We start from the raw sequence: 10183 nt of genomic DNA, 5'->3' as shown, positions 1-10183 counted from the left end.
TAAAGCCACTCTAAAAACCAATGTTAAAGACTATTTCTTTTGAGCAATGGTTATAATTTTGGAATACAGTTTCCTTGACCACTTTGAATAGAGAACAATTATTAACATCCTTGAACTCTTCATTAATATTTTTGGTACCAATGGACCAGCTGTATCCTAGCATATCGGCATACCCTGAGAACTTGCTAGAAATGAAGACTCGCAGGTCCCACTCCAGACCTGCTGCATCAGAATTTGCATTTTAACAAGATCCCCAAGTAAGTTGCATATTAAGTTTTACAGTCTGTCTACATTAATGTCAGGCCACATTCGGTCCCCAATCGTTACCTGTAAAAGGTTTGAGGTCACTAAGCTCATTACAAGGTGATGTAGTTCTTAACTGCCCACACTGACGACAGTAGGATCCTTTGGCACATGTATCATTGGCCCACATAGCTGGAATTTTAACTGGCTCCTCTGGTGTTTATCTTGTAGAACTTGTAACACCAAATAGAGCTGACCACAGAGGTTACCACTTCACCACTAGGAAAAGCCACTATCGGAATGTCCTAGTTAAGGCAAATTGTTGGTATTGATAACAGCCTTTGGGGTTTGGTGATGGCTGCAGGGATCATAAATGTCCTGCTGGCTTGTGCCAAACCTCAACTAAATGAGAACATTGCTGCTTACTATTACCATGTCTGTGGGTACCTTTCAGTTCAGCTCATCACACAAAACAATTCTACCAAGAAGAGGCCTCAGCTCATCCACCCAAAACTCATTTCAGTGAAAGTATTTCTCCATGGAAGGAGGGTGGAGAATGTGCCATGGTTGGTATTAACTAATCGAGGTACAAACCATTCTTTGCTCAGTGGCACTGCCACAAAATATTTGGAGATCTGCCTCCACCCACAAACTACTTAATGGGAAAAAAGCCGTTTGCTGCCAACCCGCTGTCTGATTCTGAGTTTTTATGACTGCATTTCTCTGCATGGTAATCTGGGTCTAAATGTAGACCTTGTTCCCTCCTCTGCTGTTTTTACTCTTCCCAACCAAAACACCCATGGGGCTAGAGCCCTCAAGATCCTGAAACTGGTGTGTCTATTTTGATTGAACAGTCTGCATTGTCCCCGCTGCACTCTGTAGATGTTTCTGTTTGGTTCTTAGAAGATGTCTGCGCCCAGGCTCTGAGCACTGGAATGGCTCTTTGCCACCCTGGGAGTGAATTTTTGCCTTTCTTGCTGACATTTTAAGTAGACCACTGGGTGTGGGCTGCTATTCTATTTCCCAACTTGCTTGGTGCAATTACACTAAAATATTACAAAGCCTGTTTGTGGAAAGGGTGAGGGCTTTGGCCCCAGAGCCCAAACCTCTCCGGAGGACAGTGTGAGACAGAGCGTGAACAAAGGTGCCGGCCTCTTGGAGGGATTGTGGGAAGGTCCTTGGAGGTTTAATCAGCCCGATCAATTCCTGTCAGTGCCTGGAGAGCTCCCTGAATTTCCAGGACTCGGTCTTCCTGAGGAGATCCATGCCATGTGGACAGAGTTTCCCAGAAAGAGATGGCAGGAGACGTGGATGTTTTATTTCACTGCAATGCTTTGGCAAAATTCTCATCCATGATGGCTTTTTCTTATATTGCTACCATGATACTCAGTTGTGGCTGCATTTTACAGTGGCTTGTTGTTAGTATACATATGCTCCCCTCCTCACCTCCAGATCTGAGTCTATGGCTGAAAGCAGAATGTAACTGTGAGATGTCCTTGTGAACATACCTGACACAGACCGATGAGCCTCTTCTCACATCCTTCAAAGAGTACTGGCCTGGGGCCAAGGCAGAAGTGTTGATTAGGATTGTTGATTAGGGCCAAGGCAGAAGTGTTGATTAGGATTGTTGATTAGGATAATGTGTTCTAGACACTAGTATCCATGCTAGGGGAGTCCATTCTAGAGGCATATTCTGAATGAGGAAGGGAAAATCAAAGATGCAGTGTGAAAGTCGTGACATCCACAATGATCAAAAAACACATTTCTGGAAAGAGTTGCCAAGAGCTGTATCTGTGGTCCTTTACAGTTTCCCTCCCAGGGTGCTGTCATTCCAGGATAACAACCTTGGTTGCTGTAGAAGGGAGAGAGAACTTGAGTAGCATAGTGAAATTTCACCAGAGGGAGTGAAGAAGTCTGGAGGGGGTGGAGATGACCACCATCAAAGGGAGGTCGGGCTTTCTAGGTAATCAGGAAACGACTGTAGATGTGGGTAGAGACATCAAGGGAAGAAAATGCTTTGGTTCCAAATTAAAAGGACAACTGGCTAAAAGGCAAATTCAAACTATACCAAGATACCATTTTCCAACCGTGGGAGTGATCAACATCAAAAAGTTTGACAACAAAATCCTGCTGGGGAGGCAGCGAAGGAAAGTCCCACTTTGTACGAGGCTGGAGGGAATGCAACACAGCACTCATAGAGGAGCATCTGGCAATATCTAGAAAGAGGACTTGTGGATGTGCCCTTTGAAGCAGCAACACTCTATCAAGAAAGCAACTGCAAACATACTGGCAAGATGGGAGGGGCTGTTTGCACTGGACTCGTCACTAAAGCATGGTTTGTAAGCAGCAAAAGAAACAACCCAGATGCTCATCAGTGGGTTGGCTGGTTGTATACACTGTAGTGCATCTACCAACGAGGCAGCTATACAAGGAAACTAGGAAGATAGACTACTTCTGAATATAGTATTAGGATGAGGACGAGCACAGCTAGTACTTTGTATAGGAAAGGAGGAGAAATGCCAACAGAGGTTCAAACATACTTAAATTTTTTGAAAGAACCAATAGAATAAGATAGAAAAAAGAGGCAAGGATGGACACTAGATCTTTCTGAATAGGTCTTGTTTGATAGATCTGACTTTGGAACCAAGTGAGCATTTTAGGTAACTAAATATTACACAGCACAAATAAAATGGAATTTAGGAACTTGAGGCACAGTGAAACAAAAAATTCTGATTCTATGTCAAGTGGATGAAAAAAGAAAATCACATAGGAAAGAACGGCTTCATATGACAGCACAGAAATTTGAACTGTAAATACTTTCCATGGAGGGGATACACTCTGAGGAGTGAGTATTTAAACAGTTTTTAACGGCATTGTACAGTTTTATTTTTAGTAATAATATTGGTGTTGTTAATTAAATTATATAGATATACATGTAGATATATTTTAGGATAAAGAAATAATGTTGGTAATTACCAACAATAATGTTGGTAAAATCTGAAATCAGATTTTTCAGAATAGAGATACAAAATAAAAGCAATAAGTCAAGTAAAAATTCTCGAATTTTCATTTGAATTAAAAGTAGGATAAACCCATTATCTATTTTTCCCTCTGTTTAGAAAATATGTATTTCTTAGTCCCTTCAAACTGGAAACATCCCAGTATCTACCCACAGCTGAATGGATAAACAATGTGGTATCTCCATACATTGAAATACTGCTCTGTAACAAAAAGAATGAACGGCCAGCCCACACAATGGCATGCGTGAATTTAAAGAACATTATATTGAGTGCAGGAAGTCAGATACAAAAGGTGTCATTCCATATGACTTCATTCATAGAATGTTCTAGAAGAAGCAAAACTCCATCGCAAAATGGATCAGTGTTTGCCTGGGTTGCAGGGTGGAAGGACTGAATGCAAAGAGGCAGCAGGGAAGTTTCTGGGACTGTAGAAACGTATATTTTAGTAAGAGTGTGGGCTTCATGAGCGTATGCATCAAACTTTATATTTAAAATGTGTATAATGGATGTAAATTCTACCTTAAGACATCTAATTTAAACAAAGAGAAGACAAGAAAACCTGACGGATGGGGGGTTGGGCCAGGAGCTGTGTACAGCAATCCTGAGCTCTTGCTACATATCCGAAGGGAACTTGCCCAGTACACAACTAGGCAAGTAAGCAGGAATGGGGCCAAGAGTAACATGCACACCCTGTCTGCCATCAAAGGTCAGGTCTGGAGAGTTCTCCAATTGCTTAAGAATGAGCAATCAGGAAAAAAGCCACACAAAGTAACAAAAGTCCCATTTAAAACACGCATAAATAAGAGAAATGGCACATCATGTTATAACACATCTCTGCAAACGGTTTCCTGCTGGAATTAAAAGAAGATGTGAGAAAGGCATCTGCTCACTGCACAGGTGATGGGGAGACAGAGCTTCCTAAAATAGGATTGGGGGGATTGGGGTGCCTTGTGGAGAGAATGTGCTTCCATGTCATTTGGCAGGATTTAGACACCTCAGACCTTGTCTGGGTAGGACTGTAAAGAGTTCAATGACGCATTAAGGAGTGTGTATTTTTATTTTGCAGGTTTTGGATTTTTTTTTTTCTTTCTTAAAGCTCAGGGGAGTAATGCAATCAGGCTGTTTTAGCTTTGTTTTAATTGATGAAGATTATCCTAGCTGTAGAGGGAAGAATGCCTTGGTTATGGGAAAGACAGAGGCAAGCAGGATTGTTGGGCATCCTCTGGATGAAAGATGATCTCATTCCAAACTGAGGCAGTGGTGGTGGGGATAGAAAAGACCAGATGGAGAGGAACCTGGGTGTCTCAGTCTAATAAACATCTGACTCTTGGTTTCAGTTCAGGTCATGCTCTCAAGGTCTTGAGATTGAATCCCTGTGTCGGGCTCTATACTCAGCATGGAATCTGCTTCAGATTCTTTCTCCCCCTCCTTCTGGCTCACTCTCCCTTTGTCTCAAATAAATAAATAAATAAATAAAATATTTAAAAAAAAAAAAAAAAGACCAGATGGACTTGAAGGGAGTTCTTGATATGGACATGGAAGCAACTACTGATCAATGTGTTCATTTGTGGGGCCAGATGGAATGGAAGACAAGGGGAAGCAGGAAGCATGAGGAAGGCAACGGGTGAAGAAATGATAGGAATTAAGGTTTCTAGTGTTGGGACTCGGGGTAAATGATGACTCAGTCAACAGAGACCAGAGTTCAGAGGAGACACAGGCTCGAAAGGAAAATAATCGGAGCTGTTAGAGAAACTGGAGTATGATTTGCCCATGGAATATCCAGGAGTTATAACCCAGTTGTATTATATTAGGCTTTTACAAGTAATTCTGTTTAGGGAGATATTATTAGACTCGTGTAAGTCTAAGTCTTCATGATCATAAGCTATTTCATAACAACACTTCTGCATGTGTGCCAAAAAGTTCATTTTACTTTTTGGCACTTCAAGGATCATCTTGGTGTTAACGCCGCTCCAGAAAGGGACTTAAATCTTACATTTCTTAAATCTGTAGGTTTAAGCTCTCAGAGTCAGCTTCATGATTTAATTACTCCTAAAATGTATCGAATGCTTCCCATATGCAAGACACTGTGCTAAGTGCTATAAATACAGGAAAGTGTCCAAACTCTGTTTATGTGTAGAAATTAGTCAAAGGAACCCATGGAGTACCCAGCTTGAAGAGAACAATTTAAGATGTGTGTCGAGCCTCAAGGCTGGTGAGGAGTCCAGGAGCTGAGTTTATGCTTGGCATGGAATCAGAAAGTGCCAGGTGAAGGATGCCTCAGGACTAAATGTTATCTACCGCAAAGAGGATTTGGAACAGTGGGAACGACCCTGTGGTTGTGCCTGTTGAAGAGTTTACTTCCTAGACCCATAACTCTGTCTCTGCCTGTTTGCTGAATTCATTCCATTGCATTGCAAACACTTTGTGCTCCGTCTGGTGGAGACTTTGCAGCTATGGTAATGAAATGACTATTGAGGGAGTATCATGCAGGCTTTATGATACAGGAGTCCTCTCTTAATTGGGAGGTGCTTATTTGGGAAATCTACTCCTTCAGGATGTGATCAGAGAACCGATTTAGCCCTAATGATATTTAATAGCAGTGGCTGGAATTTAATGGGGAAGATAATTTCATGTAATTGGGGGGCCTTCAGGTGAGTTAATGCTCTTGAGGGCACAGCATCTGGGACGGTGTCTGAGTCAAATGTGTTCTTCCTGTCTGCATTTCTCCTCCTGCAGCTATGATGAACATGAGCAACCCTAGAGAGCTGTGGAGGGTTGGCTGCTGTGTTCTGATCTCCGGGTGGATCTCTTCCTAAGAGAATGGCCCAGGGCAGGTGCTATGTCCTAAGGGAGACACCAGTCTGTTTCAGTGTCAGCCCAAGGTTTAGTATAAATTTCTCTTTTAGTTCCTTTCCTTTTTTAAAAGCCATAAGTCAGTTTACCTGAGTCATTCTTTAAATGGACCTGGCAGAGACCCTGACACGTAGGTGGGGAATGAACCGATTATAATTGGGGCTGCTACCTCTAGATTAGAATGCTGTTGGCCCATGGTGCTGCTCTGTAAATATGGAAACATCACAGTGACAACATGGTGTGATGAATCAAAGCTCCTTCTGGGGGCTTAAACACAACCAAACTGTCATTTCAGGATTCACTGGGGGGATCTAACTGTCCCTCTGAGTCAAATAAGCTCAGAAATCATGCCTGTTGACAGGTCGATATTTTTCATTGATGAAACACCCAAGGCTAGGCCATGAAAGCAGTGGCCAACTGGCCAGTGTTAATGTCCTTTCATAGGTTAAAGACCTAGATAGGACACTGAATAATGTTAATGTCCCTACAAATAATGAAAGGAATTATTACTCGTCATCAAGTGGTTTTGGAGTTTCTTACTTCATGACATCATAACACCAGAAATGAGCAAGAACAACTTGACAAATTAGGCTTTCTGGGGCACTGTGAAGGCTACAGTACATTTTTCTGTGTTCCACACAGAAAACACGCTGTGTTTCAACTTAAATGTTTTGAATTTCCATGGGAATCATCTGGCTGTGATAAATGTGGGCACCTTTTGTCTCTGAATGTCATAAGCTGAAAGTTTGTATGTCCCCCTCAAATTCATACATGGGAACCTAATCCCCAATGTGATGGTATTTGGACATGGGGCCTTTGGGGAGTGATCAGGTCTTGGGGTGGAGCTCATGAGTGGCGTTGGTACCCTTATAAAGGAGGCCCCAGAGAGACTCTTCCTTCCCAGCATGTGGGGACACAGCAAGAAGACCACCGTCTGTGAAATTCACCAGACACTGAATCTGCCAGCACCTTGATCTTGAACTTGCCAGGCCCCAGAATTGTGAGAAACAAATGTCGTTTATGTCACCGGACACATGACACTTTTGTTATAGCAGCCCGAACAGAACAAAACACTGAGGTGATGATGATGACGACGACGACAATGACAACGACAGTGGTGAATTATTGTATCATCTGCATGGAAGTGACAACATTTGGTTTAGCCAGGCTACCTGCCCTTAAATTTAAAGTCATTTTAGGGAGGCAAGGCAAATGCACTGGTGTCATCAGCACAGATCCTCACAGACACTGGTGACTCAAAGGTGGACTTTTACCCCCAAAGAGGCATGGCTTGTGAAGTGCTGCAGAGTACCCGCACTGTCCCTCATCCCCCACCCTGTGTAGTGGGAATGGCTCAGCTATAGTGACAGCAGAGGTGCTCACATGAACCTAATCTGATGGCACCTCAGATCATGATGCTCTCTTCACATTAACAAGTTAACGATACTGTAGGTTCCCCAAGAATGGATCACAAACCAGGCATATTTTAATGGTAAGACAAGTTTCTGGAAAAGGTTTCTGAGTAAAAGTCAGTATAAATGAATAGTGTGCAAGAGAATGTTCTGGAGCCTGGAAATAGGGGAAAGGGTGAGGAAAGGCAGGGATTCAGGACTTACCTATGGATGATACCCAATTCTACCTCAGTGATTTCTGCTCACCAGGAGCTGCACTGAGCATTTCACACAGATTTTGTCATTTAGTTCCCACAACAACCTAATGAGATGAGAACTGATTTTACCCTCATGTTACAGATGAAGTAGTGGAGGCATAGTGATTTACTCAAGGTTATACTGTAATTAAATTATAGAATCAATAACCACTGCACTATCCTGATTCTCCAATGCGAAAATGAGGAGTGTTTGAAAGGAACTCAGGAGGAGGAGTGAAAAGACACAGCAGGGTGACCATGGGAAAGGTGACCTTTACTGAAATGACACTCATCAAGAAGAGGAGTAGAGAAACATTTACTAGAGAGAAGATGTAGGGTTGGAGACATGACATAGTGAGAATGAGATCTGCAGAGTAACGGGCAGGGACCATGCTGGAACACAGCTGGACAAGATGGAAGTGGGATAGAGAAAGGCACACCTGGGCAGGTGCAGCATGGGTGGAGAGAAATGGCCAGGAAAACCTTAATTCTGATGGAATGAAAGATATATGATTCTATTCAAAGTGAGGGAAGAGTGTGTGAAAATGTCCCCAGCAAAGGATTCATGTGGCAAGACTTTCTGCTCATGCAGCTCTGGGCTCCAGGGAAAATTCTGAGATGCACCTTGACCAGGCTGGAACGTCCCAGGCCATCTCTCCTTTGGTGCTCACCTGGACAGGTGGGAGTGGAGCCACTGGACTCAGGTCCTTTCTCTTGTCACTTTCTATTCCTGCTTTCAATTTTGATTCTTTTTATACTTTTTCTGTCATTTACACTTACATTTCTGTCACTTACTTACATTTCCTTCTGAATCCTGTTGACCTCATGAAAACGGAACTAAATACAATGTCATGATAAATTCTCTGTAGAGTTTTGAGTATCTAACATTTCAACTTTTAACACTTGATACATTAGATTATAAGTATTTTTTTAAAAAAGATTTTATTTATTCATTTGAGAGAGAGCACTCTCCCGAGAGAGTGACTGGGGAGGAGGAGGGGAAGAAGGAGAGGGAAAGGCAGATTCCCCGCTGAGCAGGGAGCCCCACATGGGTCTCAATTCTAGGAACTGGGGATCATGCCCTAAGCTGAAAACAGATGCTTAATTGACTGAGCCACCAAGGCACCCCAGATTAGAAACATTTTTAGAAGATAATGTTAAGTGACACTGAAATAAAATGGTCCTTCCTTCCCATGGACATCCAGGGGCACAGTTCAGTGGTGTCCACCAAGTTTGCTAGGTGGTGAGGTCTCCCATTGGGCTGCTATAAACTGGAATGACCATGGATGCCTTAAGTTAAGTTAAGTTATGTCTTTGACTCTAGGGTGGGATTTGAGCTTTTCCATCTCTGATGTCCAGATGAGAAAGCAGTAAATCTGACTTAGTTAAGAGAACTTGAGATTAGTTAAGCATTGAGCATTGAAGACTGAAGCATTCTGCTGGAATTAATGCCTAGATGGAAATGCAGTGGTGGCTTACAGAACAGCAGAGGGCCATGAAATCCCCATTGGCCACTAACCTTGGGAGAGCAAAAGTTTTGGTTCTCATAAATAGCACACAAATGCATGATAGCATACAGCAAAGAGGGTATAACTTGGGATCTACATCATACTCAACACACAAAAACAGATAATCTTGTCAAAAAATGGGCAGAAGACATGAACAGACACTTCTCCAAAGAAGACATACAAATGGCTAACAGGCACATGAAAAAAATGTTCATAATCACTAGCCATCAGGGAGATTCAAGTCAAAATCACATTGAGATACCACCTTACATCAGTTACAATGGCCAAAATCAACAAGACAGTAAGCAACATGTGTTGGAGAGGATGTGGAGAAAGAGGAACCCTCTTCCACTGCTGGTGGGAATGCAAGTTGGTGCAGCCACTTTGGAAAACAGTGTGGAGATTCCTTAAGAAATTAAAAATAGAGCTACCCTATGACCCTGCAATCACACTACTGGGCATTTACCCCAAAGATACTGATGTAGTGAAAGGTTCATAGCAGCAATGGCCAAAGTTGCCAAACTGTGGAAAGAACCAAGACACCCTTCAATGGATGAATGGATTAAGAAGATATGATCTATTAAAAAGAAGAAGAAGAAGAAGAAGAAGAAGAAGAAGATATGATCCATATATACAGGAGTATTATACCTGCATCAGCAAGGATGAATACCCAACTTTTGTATCAACATGGATAGGACTGGAGGAGATTATGCTAAGTGAAATAAGTCAAGCAGAGAGAGTCCATTATCATATGGTTTCATTTACTTGTGGAGCATAAGGAATAACATGGAGGACATGGGGAGATGGAGAGGAGAAAGGAGTTGGGGGAAATTGGAGAGGGGAGACAAACCATGAGAGACTTTGGGCTCTGAGAAACAAACTGAGGGTTTTGGAGGGAAGAGGGGAGGGGG

General features: G+C 42.4%; 1 long non-coding RNA gene across 1 annotated transcript in view; it reads left to right on the top strand.

The window, feature by feature from the left end:
- Positions 1 to 4035: 4035 nt before the first annotated feature.
- The window catches only part of LOC131825348 (uncharacterized), a 57752-nt gene continuing 51604 nt past the window's right edge, over positions 4036 to 10183 (top strand). The window contains exon 1 of the long non-coding RNA XR_009351220.1: positions 4036 to 4160. This is a non-coding gene — a long non-coding RNA (uncharacterized LOC131825348). The remainder of the gene's footprint in view (positions 4161 to 10183) is intronic.

This window comes from Mustela lutreola, chromosome 2, assembly GCF_030435805.1.
Source record: "Mustela lutreola isolate mMusLut2 chromosome 2, mMusLut2.pri, whole genome shotgun sequence".
NCBI lineage: Eukaryota > Metazoa > Chordata > Mammalia > Carnivora > Mustelidae > Mustela > Mustela lutreola.
This window is presented reverse-complemented; position numbering and strand designations above follow the sequence as displayed.